The 14846-nt window shown below is 45.6% G+C and overlaps 1 protein-coding gene across 2 annotated transcripts in view; it reads right to left on the bottom strand.

Moving 5' to 3' along the window:
- gtf2h4 (general transcription factor IIH, polypeptide 4) overlaps positions 1-14642 on the bottom strand; it is a 137691-nt gene extending 123049 nt beyond the window's left edge. The window contains exon 1 of one of the 2 annotated variants that reach the window (XM_073032356.1): positions 14497-14642. The gene's annotated coding sequence lies outside the window, so the exon portion shown is untranslated. Of the gene's footprint in view, positions 1-7919; positions 8043-14496 lie in introns of those variants that run through there. The other variant, XM_073032347.1, reaches the window with a different exon arrangement.
- Between the last annotated feature and the right edge of the window lie 204 nt (positions 14643-14846).

Here is a 14846-nt window from a genome sequence, read left to right as displayed (position 1 = left end):
TAGTCTTCCTAAAGTCCATCACCATCTTTGTCTTACTGATGTTGAGCTGCAGATGATTCAGCTTGAACCAGTTGACAAAGTCCTCCACCAGGACCCAGTATTCATCCTCCCACCCTCACTTTATACTCCCAACTATTGCTAGGACATCAGAATTCCTGCAGATAACATCTCAGTGCTGTGTCTAAAGACTGAGGTACACAGGGTTAACAGGAAGGAAACAAAACAGTCCCCATGGGGCATGCTATGATGGGTCCTGAAGCAAGGCAACAGCTGTGGACTGCCCCCAGCACGTCGCGAGCAATGGGGTAAACAATACATTTCACTGTATGTTTTGATGCATATGTAATTCTATTGGGAGTGTTCTAAAGATGCAGATTGGGAGGCAGATTTTGGAAAGGTGTAAAAATAACAGGGCTGTTATCATAGGTGACTTTAACTTCCCTAATATTGATTGGCACCTGATTAGTTCCAATGGTTTAGATGGGGCAGAGTTTGTTAAGTGCATCCAAGATGGATTCCTGTCCAGTATGTTGACAGGTCAACTAGGGAGAATGCCATACTAGATCTAGTATTAGGTAACGAACTGGGTCAGGTCACAGGTCTCTCAGTGGGTGAGCATCTGGGGGACAGTGACCACCGCTCCCTGGCCTTTAGCATTATCTTGGAAAAGGATAGAGTCAGAGAGGACAGCAAAATTTTTAATTGGGGAAGGGCAAATTATGAGGCTATAAGGCTAGAACTTGCGGGTGTGAATAGGGATCATGTTTTTGCAGGGAAATGTACTATGGACATGTGGTTGATGTTTAAGGATCTCTTGCAGGATGTTAGGGATAAATTTGTCCCAGTGAGGAAGATAAAGAATGGTAGGGTGAAGGAACCATGGGTGACAAGTGAGGTGGAGAATCTAGTCAGATGGAAGAAGGCAGTATACGTAATGTTTTGGAAGCAAGGATCAGATGTGTCTATTGAGGAATATAGGGTAGCAAGAAAGGAGCTTAAGAGGGGCCAAGGAAAGCAAGAAGGGGGCATGAGAAGGCCTTGGCGAGTAGGGTAAAGGAAAACCCCAAGGCATTCTTCAATTATGTGAAGAACAAAAGGTTGACAGGAGTGAAGGTAGGACTATTAGAGATAAAAGAGATAAAGGTGGGAAGATGTGCCTGAAGGCTGTGGAAGTGAGCGAGGTCCTCAATGAATACTTCTCTTCAGTATTCACCAATGAGAGGGAACTTGATGACGGTGAGGACAACATGAGTGAGGTTGATGTTCTGGAGCATGTTAATATTAAGGGAGAGGAGGTGTTGGAGTTGTTAAAATACATTAGGACGTACAAGTCCCCGGGGCCTGACGGAATATTTCCCAGGCTGCTCCACAAGGCGAAGGAAGAGATTGCTAAGCCTCTGGCTAGGATCTTTATGTCCTCGTTGTACACAGGAATGGTACCAGAGGATTGGAGGGAGGCGAATGTTGTCCCCTTGTTCAAAAAAGGTAGTAGGGATAGTCAGGGTAATAATAGACCAGTGAGCCTTACGTCTGTGGTGGGAAAGCTATTGGAAAAGATTCTTAGAGATAGGATCTATGGGCATTGAGAGAATCAGGGTCTGATCAGGGACAGTCACCATGGTTTTGTGAAGGGCAAATCGTGTCTAACAAGCCTGATAGAGTTCTTTGAGGAGGTAACCAGGCATATAGATGAGGGTAGTGCAGTGAATGTGATCTACATGGATTTTGTTAAGGCATTTGACAAGGTTCCACACAGTAGGCTTATTCAGAAAGTCAAAAGGCATGGGATCCAGGAAAGATTGGCCAGGTAGATTCAGAATTGGCTTGCCTGTGGAAGGCAGAGGGTTGTGGTGGAGGGAGTACATTCAGATTGGAGGGTTGTGACTAGTGGTGTCCCACAAGGATCTGTTCTCGGACATCTACCTTTTGTGATTTTTATTAATGACCTGGATGTGGGGGTAGAAGGGTGGGTTGGCAAGTTTGCAGACAACACAAACGTTGGTGGTGTTGTAGGTAGTGTAGAGGCTTGTCGAAGATTGCAGAGAGACATTGATAGGATGTAGGAGTGGGCTGAGAAGTGGCAGATCAAGATCAATCCAGAGAAGTGTGAGGTGGTACACTTTGGAAGGACAAACTCCAAGGCAGAGTACAAAGTAAATGGCAGGATACTTGGAAGTGTGGAGGAGAGTTGAAGAGTCGCAGGGTAATGATGCAGCTCCATAAAACTCTAGTTAGGCCACACTTGGAGTACTGTGTCCAGTTCTGGTCACCTCACTAGAGGAAGCATGTGGAAGCATTGGAAAGGGTACAGAGGAGATTTACCAGGATGCTCCCTGATTCAGAGAGTGTGCATTATGATCGGAGATTAAAGGAGCTAGGGCTTTACTCTCTGGAGAGAAGGAGTATGAGAGGAGACATGATAGAGGTGTACAAGATATTAAGAGGAATAGACAGAGTGGACAGCCAGCACCTCTTCCCCAGGGCACCACTGCTCAATACAAGAGGACATGGCTTTAAGGTAAAGGGTGGGAAATTCAAGGGGGATATTAGAGGAAGGTTTTTTTTTTTAAACTCAGAGTGGTTGGTGCGTGGAATGCACTGCCTGAGTCTGTGGTGGAGGCAGATACACTAGTGAAGTTTAAGAGACTACTGGACAGGTATATGGAGGAATTTAAGCTGGCAGGCAGGGTTTAAGGGTCAGCACAACACTGTGGGCCAAAGAGCCTGTAATGTGCTGTATTGTCCCATGTAACAAAATTAAAGCTAATATTTAATTTTCTCTTATAGCTCATTCAACATTCAACGAATCATCTTTGTATGTTCCAAACCTTCAACAAGATCCCATCATCTAACACATCTTTCCCCCTTTCCTTCAGAATTCTGTTTGCAACACACTGATCCAACTCTTCTATCTCCAGCAACCACTCCCTTTCCTGTGTCACTTCCAATGCCACCACGGGAAGCGTAAACCCTGCCCTTTTTCAACTACCTAGGGACCCATACCGTCCTTCCAGTTAAAGCAGCGATCCACTTACAGTTGTTCCAGTCTAGATGTCTACATTCAGTGCTTGTGATGTGGTCTCCATCTTGGATGGCCACCTCCATTCCGTCTGCAGGGTAGGTCCCTCTTTAAATCTCAATCTGTGTGATTCGGGTCTCCCAGATCTCCCACATGAACAGCACACGACTGACCTGGATTGGACCACTCCTGGAGTATTGTGTTCAGTTCTGGTCACCTCATTACAGGAAGAATGTGGAAGGTTTAGAAAGGGTGCAGAGGAAATTTATCAGGATTTATTCCTCTGCACAGATGCTGCCTGAACAGCAGAATTCCTCCAGCATTTTCTGTGTGTTCCTCTGGATTTCCAGCATCTACAAAACCTCATGTTTAAGATTTACCAGGATGCTGCCTGGATTAGAGAGCATGTCTTATGAAGCAAGGCTGAGCGACTTAGCACTTTTCTCTTTGGAGTGAGAGGTGTACATGCCAGGGAGCGGTGATTCCGTGGGAGTTACTGTCACAGGTGGCTGTGGAGGCCAAGTCATCGAGGCAGAGCTTGATTAATCAGGGAATGAAGGGATACGGGGAGAAGGTGGGAGACTGGGGCTGAGGGGGAAAATGGATCAGCCATGGTGAAATGGCGGCGCATACTCGATGGGCCAAATGGCCTAATTCTGCTCTTCTGTCTTGTGGTCCAAGACAATAAGCAACACAGATTGAGTGGACAGCCAGCACCCTTTTCCTATGGCAAAAATAGCTAATACAATGCGATCGCAGGAAAGTATGGTGGTGGATTGTGTTTTTAAGAACACAGGTCGTTGCATGGATAGTGGTAGAGGTAGATACATCAGTAGCATTTAGGAGACTCGTAGGTATGCGGATGATTAAAAAATTGGAGGGCTACATGGGAGGGAAGGGTTAGATCATTCTTAGAGTAGGTTAAAAGGACAGCCAAATATTGTGGGCCGAAGGGTCTGTGCTGAGCGCACTACACAAGAGATGCTGCTGGACCTCAGCAGGTAAGAGAGCATCTATGGAGGTGAATAAACGTTTTGGGCTGAGACCCTTCTTGGCCTGACTGTTCACTCCCCTCTGTAGAAGCTGCCTGGTGGTGGGTGTGGGTGTGTCTTCGTTCGTTTGTTCTCCTGGATTTCCTGCATCAGCGGAATCTCTTCTGTTTCTGTTGTGCTATATTCCACACCACCGTGACAAAGTTCAACATCAGCTTGAGAAACAGTACCATTCGTCCGAGCACAAGGTTGCGCCTCCCTGAGTCCGTATCCAATTCAATATTTTCAGGCATCTTGCTTCTCCTGTTTTTGTTCTGATCTGGGTCAAACAGTTGCAATATTAACTCACTTCTTCCCGGGTCCATGGACACAGCCTCAGATGCCTGGCATTTTCCACAGCTTCACAACTTTGAATTGTCCCTTTGTCTGCCTTTCCTCTCCTTGACGACCTTTATTAACACCGAGGCCTCATTAATAGTTTATCACCACAGCGACCGTGGTTTCACCCTAAAACACGAAAAATCCTGCAGATGCTAGTAACCTAAAGCAACACACACACACACACACACACACACACACACAAAATGCTGGATCTCAGCAGGTCAGGCAGCATCCATGGAAACAGTCAACGTTGAGGCGAGATTCCTCATCTTGTTCAATCCACTCCCACCCCCAACACCTTCTCTTCAAAACTGGCTTGTTTTCTCTCAGACACAGTCTGCAAATACTGAACACCTGGAGCAACGCACACACACACCTGGAGGAACTCAGTAGGTCAAGGAGCATTTGTGGAAGTGTACAAACAGGGCTTAATGATTCAAAGAGCATTTTTTATTAACGAATGTATAAATTATACAACCTTCATATTTGTTTGCTTACAGGAAAGGAACCTGAAAGAGCCCAATTTAAAAATGTAAGACCAGCCCTCCCGCCCCCACAGTGCACACAAAGAGAAAAAAAAACACAAATCACGCAAACAGTAGAAGCAAGCAACACCAGCATCCTGCATTCTGAACCCGACTGAGTCCTCAGATCCAAATCCCCAGGGCAGCCTGCAGTAGACACAAAGCCTCAGCATTCGGTTCATCGTATTAGCGGGTAAGTTGCGGCAAAGTTCACAGATACTTACCCCAGCAGCCGGGCAGTCTCACAGCCTCAGTGTTGCAAAGAGAGGAGCCCTCAGACTCTCTGGGTCGCCATTTAAATTATCCGAACTTCGCACTAGAAACCGGGCTTCACTGCAGCGAATCCCTCCGGGCCTGGATTTCGCTGTCGGAGAAGCTGTTCTCAAACTCTCCAAGTCGGCTCTGCGCTTAGCGGTCCAACCCCACACCCTGCCCCTCCAGTCTATCTGGGCTGGCATTTGGATTGTCCAAACAGCGTCGCATTGGGGCTCGGGCCTCACCGCAGAGAATCGCCGGGCAACATGTTCTAGGCCCAGAGCGAATCGCTTCAGACCTGGATTTCGCGCCGAAGAAGCCGTTCTCAACCTCACCAAATCTGCTCAGCACCTGGAGCAAGCCGGGGTCGTTGGACGGGCACTGGAACTCTTCTGTCCAGTCTTCTCCCCTCCGAATCAACGAACCACAAGTAAGCTGTCGCACGTCTTCGGTACAACCATCTTAAACCAACGTTTTGGGCTGAGACACTTCATCTTGTCCAATCCACTCTCCATCCCTCCCCTGCCACCTTCCCTTTAAAACAAACTTGCTTTCTTCCAAACACACAACAGACTCTGCAAATGCAGAAAATCTACAGCAACAAACACAAAATGCTGCCTGACCTGCTGAGTTCCGTCACTCTGCTGTACACCAGTGTTAAAGAGAACAAAACAAGAGATTCTGCAGATGCCAGAAATCCAGAGTAACGGGTATAAAATGCTGGAGGTACTCAGCAGGTCAGACAGTATCCACAAAGAGAGAAAACACAGGTTCAGGCTGAGAGGACATATTCAGTCCTGATGGCCCAAAACATCAGCTGTTTTCTCATTTCCATAGATGCTGCCTGACCTGCTGAGCATCTCCAGCATTTTTAATGTGTCATCAAAGAGAACAAAATGATTGTTACAGTGGAACTGCAGTAGCATTTAACAAAAACACGATAAGCAATGAGATCTTCAACCTGAAAAATCAAATCAATTTCTCTTTCCACAGACTGGCTGAGGGATTTCAGCAGTTTTTTTTAAATTTCATATTTCCAACATCTGAAGTACTTTTTTTCAACTTTTACCCAGACGTACAAATGGGTTTCCGGCTGACTAAATTGCATTTGGTACCTTAGATAGGGGAGTCCTTGCTTGGCTGAAATGCTCTTCTGATTTGGCCGGAAAAGATTTCTAATCAATAGCACAACTAAACCTGCACTCAGGAGTGAAACAGAAAATGTTCTATCATTGAAGCCAGCTTCTGCAGTGAGATAGAGCTTCGTGTGACCAAGGTTTATTAATAACCTCAGTCAAGAGAAAGATGTCTCTAATATGATAGGATTGTATGCAAATTAAAAATAATTTGATGCAACTTGAAACTAAGTCTTAAATTTAAACAAATCAGAATTCAAGACGTGAGACATGAGCCAGTTATGGTCTCATAAAAAGTTACCTTTGGGCCATAAAATATAGAAGAAGCAGAATTAGGCTCATCAAGTCTGTTCCCCTTCGGATCTTGACCGATTTATTTTCCCTCTCAACCCCGTTCTCCTGCCTTCTCTCCATAACCTCTGATACACCTACCAATCAAGGACCTAGCACCTTCTGCTTTAAACATACCAGTAAAAGATGGTTAATATTTAAAATCAGAATCAGGTTTAATATCACCTGCACGTATCAGGAAATCTGTTATTGGTTATTTGTTAACTATACTCATGTATAGTTCAATACAATATTTAAAATAAATAAATGAATTGCAGTAAATATATGTGTATATTAAATAGTTAAATTAAAAACAGTAGTGCAAAAACAGAAATAATAAAAGTGAAGTAGTGCTCATCGGTTCAACGTCCATTTAGAAATCAGATGGCAGAGGGGAAGATTGACTCAGCTCTGATGAAGAGTTCAGAGTGGCCCTGCTCACTGAATATTTAAAGAATCTGACAAATTGTAGCAAGGACAAAAACTATACAACGAAAAATGACTCCTGCTGAAGGGTCTCGGACTGAAACGTCGGCTGTTCTCTCTTTTCCGTTGATGCTGCCTGACCTGCTGAGCTCCTCCAGCATTGTGTGTGTTGCTATACAACACAAAAACCATCCCAGCCATGGATATGAAGAGAAATTAACTACAGTGTTTGTTTCATAGTTAATATGGATGGTGTTCTGAGCTCTTTTATCGTCTCCTACTTTAGCGGTGGCCTTCCTTCCAGCATAAGCTCAAAGCTTAATTGACGATTGCAAAATATTTAATTCTCTTTGCAACTAAGCAGTGGGTGAAGAGGGATGGCAAGGCAGTACTGGTGGTGCCTCACACCTCCAGCAGGCCGGGTTCCAGCCCCGACCTCAGGAGCACGCCTGTCCTTTCTCGCCGATTGCACGGTTTATCCCCGGGTGCTCCAGCTTTCTCCCACATTTGGGATGGAAGATCAGTTGGGCAGTGTAGGGCACTGTGTGTGGGTGAGCAGTGGAATCTGGGGTGAGCTATTGGGAATATGAAGAAAATGGCAGCCCTAGTTATTGAAGTGATTCATGTGGGTCGGGTATCTCTTAAATCATTACAGACTTAGACAATGTTCCTGAATCAGATTTTATCTCTTATTACAAGAAATCGGGTTATGGGTAAATCCTCTCTACCATGTTTGTGGAACACAGCATCAAGTATTTAACTGAGGAAGCCTACTAAAACCCTGTTGGTGCAATATTCAGTTCTAGACACAGAGCAAACAATAACCGTGAACTGCAAGAAATTGAGTTTGACTTACCTTGCGAAAGAACTTATCAGCTACATGCTATCAAACAGCAGAGACTCCACCAGGCCATCTTCACATGGAACGGCGCAGCCGAATGACAATCGCGCGCATTTCATTGACGTTACCTAATGAGCGATAGACCGCTTTCAGGTGACATCATCACGAAGCTCTGAACTTCCGGTTCCGCACTGTCAAACAGACCGCGCTTTCCAAAGCATCTCATCCGGTTGCGTGTTAATTCGTTTAGATTTTCACACCGATTCGTGATTTATCTTTCTGTCGCAGCACTACTTACAGGAAAACCATTTAAGACATCAGTGGGTGTCAATGTTTGCCATAGCCAATTAAGAATTCTGCTCACTCTTGGGATAGAAAATGTTATGGAATCTTTGATAACTGGGAGACTATGCAAATCATTATGAGATAAATGCAGGTCATCCGTTTTGTTGTCGTTGGTAACATGGCCAGGTCACATTTGCTGTTGTTAAAATTTGGCCGTGAGATCTTTTATGTTGCCAGGCGTTAGCTGGATTAATGTCTCGTTTAGTAATTTACATACTGCACTTAAATATTGGTGAAAATCAGTGACTTCACACCATAACATGAAGTTATATTTAATTTAGAATAATACCACACAGTTAAACAAGATAACCAAAGTGTGAACTTTAGAACATAACAGAACTGCAGAGGACAGCCCTTCCTCACATGACGTTGTACCAGCCTTTCAATCATAAAAATCCAGCAAAATTTCACAAAACCCTAAGAAGTGACTTTTGTAAATGTCAAATAGCTTTGATTTGAAATAGTAAATTTTGGAAAAAGATAAAATAAGTATAAACATACGTAGCACCACGTGCAGCTTTACAAGAACATAATAAATTACAATTAAAAATATTATTCTTTAGGTGTGACTGGTTTAAAATTTTGAAACGTTTAACATTTTGCCTATGTAACTGGGTTAATTTTGCAATTAAGTGTAATAAGTGTAATATTAAGTGTAACTTTATATATATTAAGTGCATCCCCAGTTTGGACTTCACTCTCATCAGAGACATCATTGACGTCCTTATTGTTCCTGACAGTCACGAGGATATATATATATATATATATATATATACTGTATATATGTGTGCACATGTGTACCCTGGGCTAGGTAACCTTCAAAGCCTGCAAGTCCAGATGCACAGTGATCAAAAAGGGCAAGGTTACTAGCAAGTTCAGTCTTCAAGCACAGTGAGAAGTCATTCCATCCATAGAGGACAACCCAGTAAAGTGTCTTGGAAAGTGGTATAATACAGCAATGACAGATGGCGCCAACATCGCCGACACTGTAAAGCAAACTGAAGAGTGGCTGAAGAAGATCAGGAAAACCAGACTTCCTGTTAAATCTAAGACATGGGTGTACTAACATAGTCTTCTACCAAGGCCACTCTGGCTTTTCGTGGTGTATGAGTTCCCCAGAAGGCATGGGGATTGAAAAATCAACTGTGGAGGTGGCTGGGGATTCCTCCAAGTTTTTCTCTACATAAAATCAGGCCATCTGCAGCTCCCATTGTCAACGGTAGTGAGGAGTTCAAGGTTGCAAAGCATAGAGCTGCATTAACACTGAAGGGCTCCAATGACAAGCGGACAAACCAAGCAGGAGTCACAACAAAATTGGGCCACCAACTCGGCCACAGACCAGAGAGTGAGCTCCCTGCAATTGAGAGACATCATCGGCAACCCATGCCTGGGACAGCAAAGCCTTGGCTCTGCACTCTTCCAATGATGGGAGAGTGCAAGTGCAAGGGATAGGCGTGACGTGGTCCAGGCAGAGGTACGGAGCCGTGAGGACAAAAGGCGGTTATCGAGGGCAGTGGAGTTAGGGCCACAGGGTGCCTGGACGAAATGAGATCATCCCCAGCATAAGATCACTTGGGCAGAGCTTTGTAGACTTCGGCATTTCTTTCCTCACGGTCTGTGTACAACACTCTCCCGACACCATCACAGCTGCACACATGGGGCTGAGAGAGCACCCTAACTGTAAGCTTTGTGGCCAGTGGGGTTCACTGGCACACATACTGTCAGGATGCAAAACAGCTTCAACACAAGGAGGGTAAAGGTGATACCATGACAAGGTCCTGCTGTCCCTTGCTGACACAGTGGAGCGGGAGAGGTGCAGAAAGAGACCAGCTGGCAGAGAGGCAAACAGGGCCGTCATTTTCATCAAGGAGAGGGCCACAAGAGGCCTAAATCCAATCTGCTGCAAACTGCCAAATCGTGGGAGATGAGGGTTGATGCAGGGAGGAAAATGCAGTTCCTGGAGGTGGTACAAACCCGCACTTCGACCAGACGTTGGACTGTGGTCCACCAAGGACAAGAAAACCATCCTAGCAGAGTTCACAGTACCACAGGAGGAAGGATGAGAGGAGGCTCATGAGAGGAAGGCCCTTAAGTACCAGTCCTTAATCCAGGCGTGCAGGGACAAAGGATGGCAGACGTGGCTATTCGCCGCAGAGCTCGGCTGTAGAGGGTTCCCTGCGAGGTCAACATGGAGGTTGCTGTCTGCACTGGGCTTGACGAAAAGAGCAAGAACCAAGCAGCTCACAGGAGGGGGGAGGATGCAGAAAGAGCCTCTTGCTGGATATGAAGCAGGTGAGAAGAGCTGAGCTGGAAGTCAGGAGCAGATGGGCAGCGACTTGGTCACCACTGCTGACCCGCCAGCTGGAAAGTGTAGTGGTTAACAGCTGAAACACTCGAGGAAGGTTGGGCACCATCTAATGACATCTGCTCCTGGCCAAAGGCTATGGCTACCTCGTCAGGAATCTGAAGAGAGCACCCCAGTGTATGATGCAAGAGAGGCACCATGGTCAGCATGGTCTGGTTGAGCCAAAAGGTCTGTATCGATACTGCGTTGCTCTATGCCTGCATCTATGACTGTCTATGTGACCGACCTGTATCTCTGTCTATGTGACTGACATGGATCTCTGACTGTTTCTGTGACTGGCCTCTATCTCTGACTGTCTCTGTGACTGGCCTGTATCTGTGACTGTCTCTGTGACCGACCTGTATCTCTGTCTATGTGACTGACATGTATCTCTGACTGTCTCTGTGACTGGCCTCTATCTCTGACTGTCTCTGTGACTGGCCTGTATCTGTGACTGTCTCTGTGACCGACCTGTATCTCTGTCTATGTGACTGACATGTATCTCTGACTGTCTCTGTGACTGGCCTCTATCTCTGACTGTCTCTGTGACTGGCCTCTATCTCTGACTGTCTCTGTGACTGACATGTATCTCTGACTGTCTCTGTGACTGGCCTCTATCTCTGACTGTCTCTGTGACTGGCCTGTATCTGTGACTGTCTCTGTGACCGACCTGTATCTCTGTCTATGTGACTGACATGTATCTCTGACTGTCTCTGTGACTGGCCTGTATCTGTGACTGTCTCTGAGACTGGACTGTGTCTATGCCTGTATCTCTGACTGTCTCTGTGACTGGCCTGTATCTGTGACTGTCTCTGAGACTGGACTGTGTCTATGCCTGTATCTGTGACTGTCTCTGTGACTCGCCTGTATCATAAGATCGTAAGACCATAAGATATAGGAGCAGAATTAGGCCATTTCATCATGGATGATCCAATTTTCCCTCCCAATCTCCTGCCTTCTCCCTGTATCCCTTCTTGCCATGACCAATCAAGAACTGATCAACTCTGTGTTAAATGTACATAAAGGCTCGGCCTCAACAGATGCCTGTGGCAAAGAATTCCGCAGATTCCCCATTCTCCAGCCAAAGAAATTCCTCCTCTAAAAGGACGCCCCTCTATTCTGAGGCTGTATCCTCTGGTCTTAGATTCTTTCACCCTAAGAAACAGCCTTTCCACATCCACATTCTAGCGAACACAGGCCCAGAATTATGAAAAGCTCTTCATATGACAAGCTGTTCAATCCTGGAATCATTTTCATGAATCTCCTTTGAACCCTCTCCAGTTACAGCACATCCTCTCTAAGATTAGGGTCCCAAAAATCCTCAAAATCTTCCAAGTGAGTCCTCACCAGTGCTTTGTAAAGTCTCAGCGTCACTTCCTTGCTTTTATATTCTAGTTCTCTTGAAATGAATGCTAACATTGCATTTGCCTTCCTCACCACAGACTCAAACAGCAAATTAATCTTTAAGGAATCCTGCACAAGGACTCCCAAGTCCCTTTGCACCTCAGTTTTTTCTATTTTCTCTCCATTTAGAAAATAGTCAACCCTTTCATTACTTCTACCAAAGTGCGTGACCATTCACTTTCTGACACTATTCCATCTGCCACTTCTTTGCCCATTCTCCTAATCTGTCTGTCCTTCTGTAGCCTACTTCCTCAAAACTACCTGCCCCTCCACCTGCCTTCATATCGTCTGCAAACTTTGCAACAAAGCCATCAATTCCATCATCCAAATCATTGAGATAACTTAAAAAGAATTGGTCCCAACACAGACCCTTGTGGAACACCACTAGCCAACCAGAAAAGGCTCCATTTATTCCCACTCTTTGCCTTCTGCCAATCAGCCAATGTTCTATCCATGCTACAATCCTCCCTGTGATACCATGGGCTCGTAGCTTGTTAAGCAGCATCTTGTGTGGCACCTTGTCAAAGATCTTCTGAAAATTCAAGTAGACAACATCAGCTGATTCTCCTTTGTCTATCCTGCTTGTTATTTCTTCAAATAATTCCAACAGATTTGTCAGGCAAGATTTTTCTTTGAGAAACCATGTTGACTACGGCCTATTTTATCATGTCCCTCCATGTATCCTCAGATCTCACCCTTAATATTGACTCCAACATCTTCCCAACCACTGAGGTCAGACTAACTAGTCTATAGTTTCATTTCTTCTGCCTCTCTCCCTTCTCAAAGAGTGGAGTAACATTAGCAATTTCTCAGTCTTCCAGAACAATTAAAGAATCTAGTGATTCTTGAAAGATCACTACTAATGCCTCCACAATCTCTTCAGCCACATCTCTCAGAACCCTGGTGAGTACACCATCTGGTCTAGGTGACTTATCTACATTCAGACCTTTCAGTTTCCCAAGAACCTTCCCTCTAGTGATGGTAACTTCACACACTTCATGCCCCCCTGACACCTGGAACTTCCAGCATACTGCTAGAGTCTTCCATCGTGAAGACTGAAGTAAAATACTTATTTAGTTCATCTGCAATTTCCTTGTCCCCCATTACTACCTCTCCAGCACTGTTTTCCAATGGTCCATTGTCCACTCTCACTTCTCTTTTACACTTAATGCATTTGAAGAAACTTTTGGCATTCCCTTTATTATTATTGGCTAGATTACTTTTGTATTCCATCCTTACCTTCTTAGTTGCCTTCTATTGGTTTTTAAAAGCTTCCCAAACCTCTAACTTCCCACTAATTTTTGATCTATTACATGCTCTCTCTGGATTTTATGTTGGCTTTCACTTCTCTTGTTAGACACGTTGTGTCACCATAGGCATCCGTTAGTCTCATGGGATCATGGATTTGCACCTTGGAAGGTTTCCAGGGCGCAGGCCTGGGCAGGGTTGTATGGGAGACTGGCAGTTGCCCATGCTGCAGGCCTTCCCCTCTCCATGCCACCAATGTTGTCCAAAGGAAGGGCACTAGGACCCAAGCAGCTTGGCACCTGTGACATCGCAGAGCAATGTGTTGTTAAGTGCCTTGCTCAAGGACACAACACACTGCCTCAGCTGAGGCTCGAACCAGAGACCTTCAGATCACTAGACCAATGCCTTATCCACTAGGCCACGCGCCAAGTGTTAGGTTACTTTCCTCTGTTAGGTCATCCCTGCCGACAGAATCCAAACTGATAAACCTGCTGTTGAGGGGGTTGGCCACAGGGTTACTCTGCACTAGTTCCTTAACCCCTTTCCCCTTCCTGACTGTCACCCAGTTTCCTGTGTCCTGCACCTTGGGTGTAACTATCTCACTATATGCCCTATCTGTCACCCCTTCAGTCTCCCAAATGATCCGTAGAGACCTATATCTCTGACTGTCTCTGTGACTGACATGTATCTCCACTTGTCTATGTGACTGACATGTATCTCCACCTGTCTCTGTGACCGACCTGTATCTCTGTCTATGTGACTGACATGTATCTCTGTCTATATGACTGATCTGTATCTCTGTCCGTTGTGACTGACCTGTATCTCTGACTGTCTATGTGACTGACATGTATCTCTGTCTATATGACTGATCTGTATCTCTGTCCGTTGTGACTGACCTGTATCTCTGACTGTCTATGTGACTGACATGTATCTCTGTCTATGTGACTGTCCTGTATCTATCTCTGTCTATGTGACTGACATGTATCTCTGACTGTCTATGTGACTAACCTGTATCTCTGACTGATTGGGGATAATGGTTCAGCTCCATCAAAAGCCAACAGAAACCCAAGAGGTTGAACATTCCTCTGTGCTGTTTTCAACAGGGACAATTAACAACATTCAGTAACGGGGATGGACAACTGAGGTAAAAGATCAGGCGTAATCTAAATTCAGTGACAGGGCAAACAGGTGACTGTAATTCCTTTTGTAATTTGTTGTGATCTAAAAAAAATAGTGTGGTTTCAAACCTACGCATCAGATGAAAATCCAGAAACTGCAGAGGCTGGAAACTTGAAATAAAACACGGAGTGCTGGAAACACGCCGGGCATGAGAGTTACAAATCTTGTTCTCTTTTCCGGGCTCCCAAGGCAGGGTGATAAGGGAACGTACGGTTGCTGCAGTCTTTCAGTTCAGTGGAGTTGGGCTCCGTTAGGGTTGTTGAACACCCGGGTGCCCCACCGCTCCAGTGGGCGAGGCGGCCCGCCGGCCCGGCCCGGCCCGGCCGTGCAACAAGATGGCGGCGGCCTGTGGGCCGGGCGACGCCGCACGGTGACGTGCAACGGCAGGTCGTTTTGGCCGCGGTGGCGGCGGCGGCGGCAGC

The sequence above is a fragment of the Hemitrygon akajei genome, chromosome 2 (genome assembly GCF_048418815.1).
Source record: "Hemitrygon akajei chromosome 2, sHemAka1.3, whole genome shotgun sequence".
Classification (NCBI taxonomy): domain Eukaryota; kingdom Metazoa; phylum Chordata; class Chondrichthyes; order Myliobatiformes; family Dasyatidae; genus Hemitrygon; species Hemitrygon akajei.
This window is presented reverse-complemented; position numbering and strand designations above follow the sequence as displayed.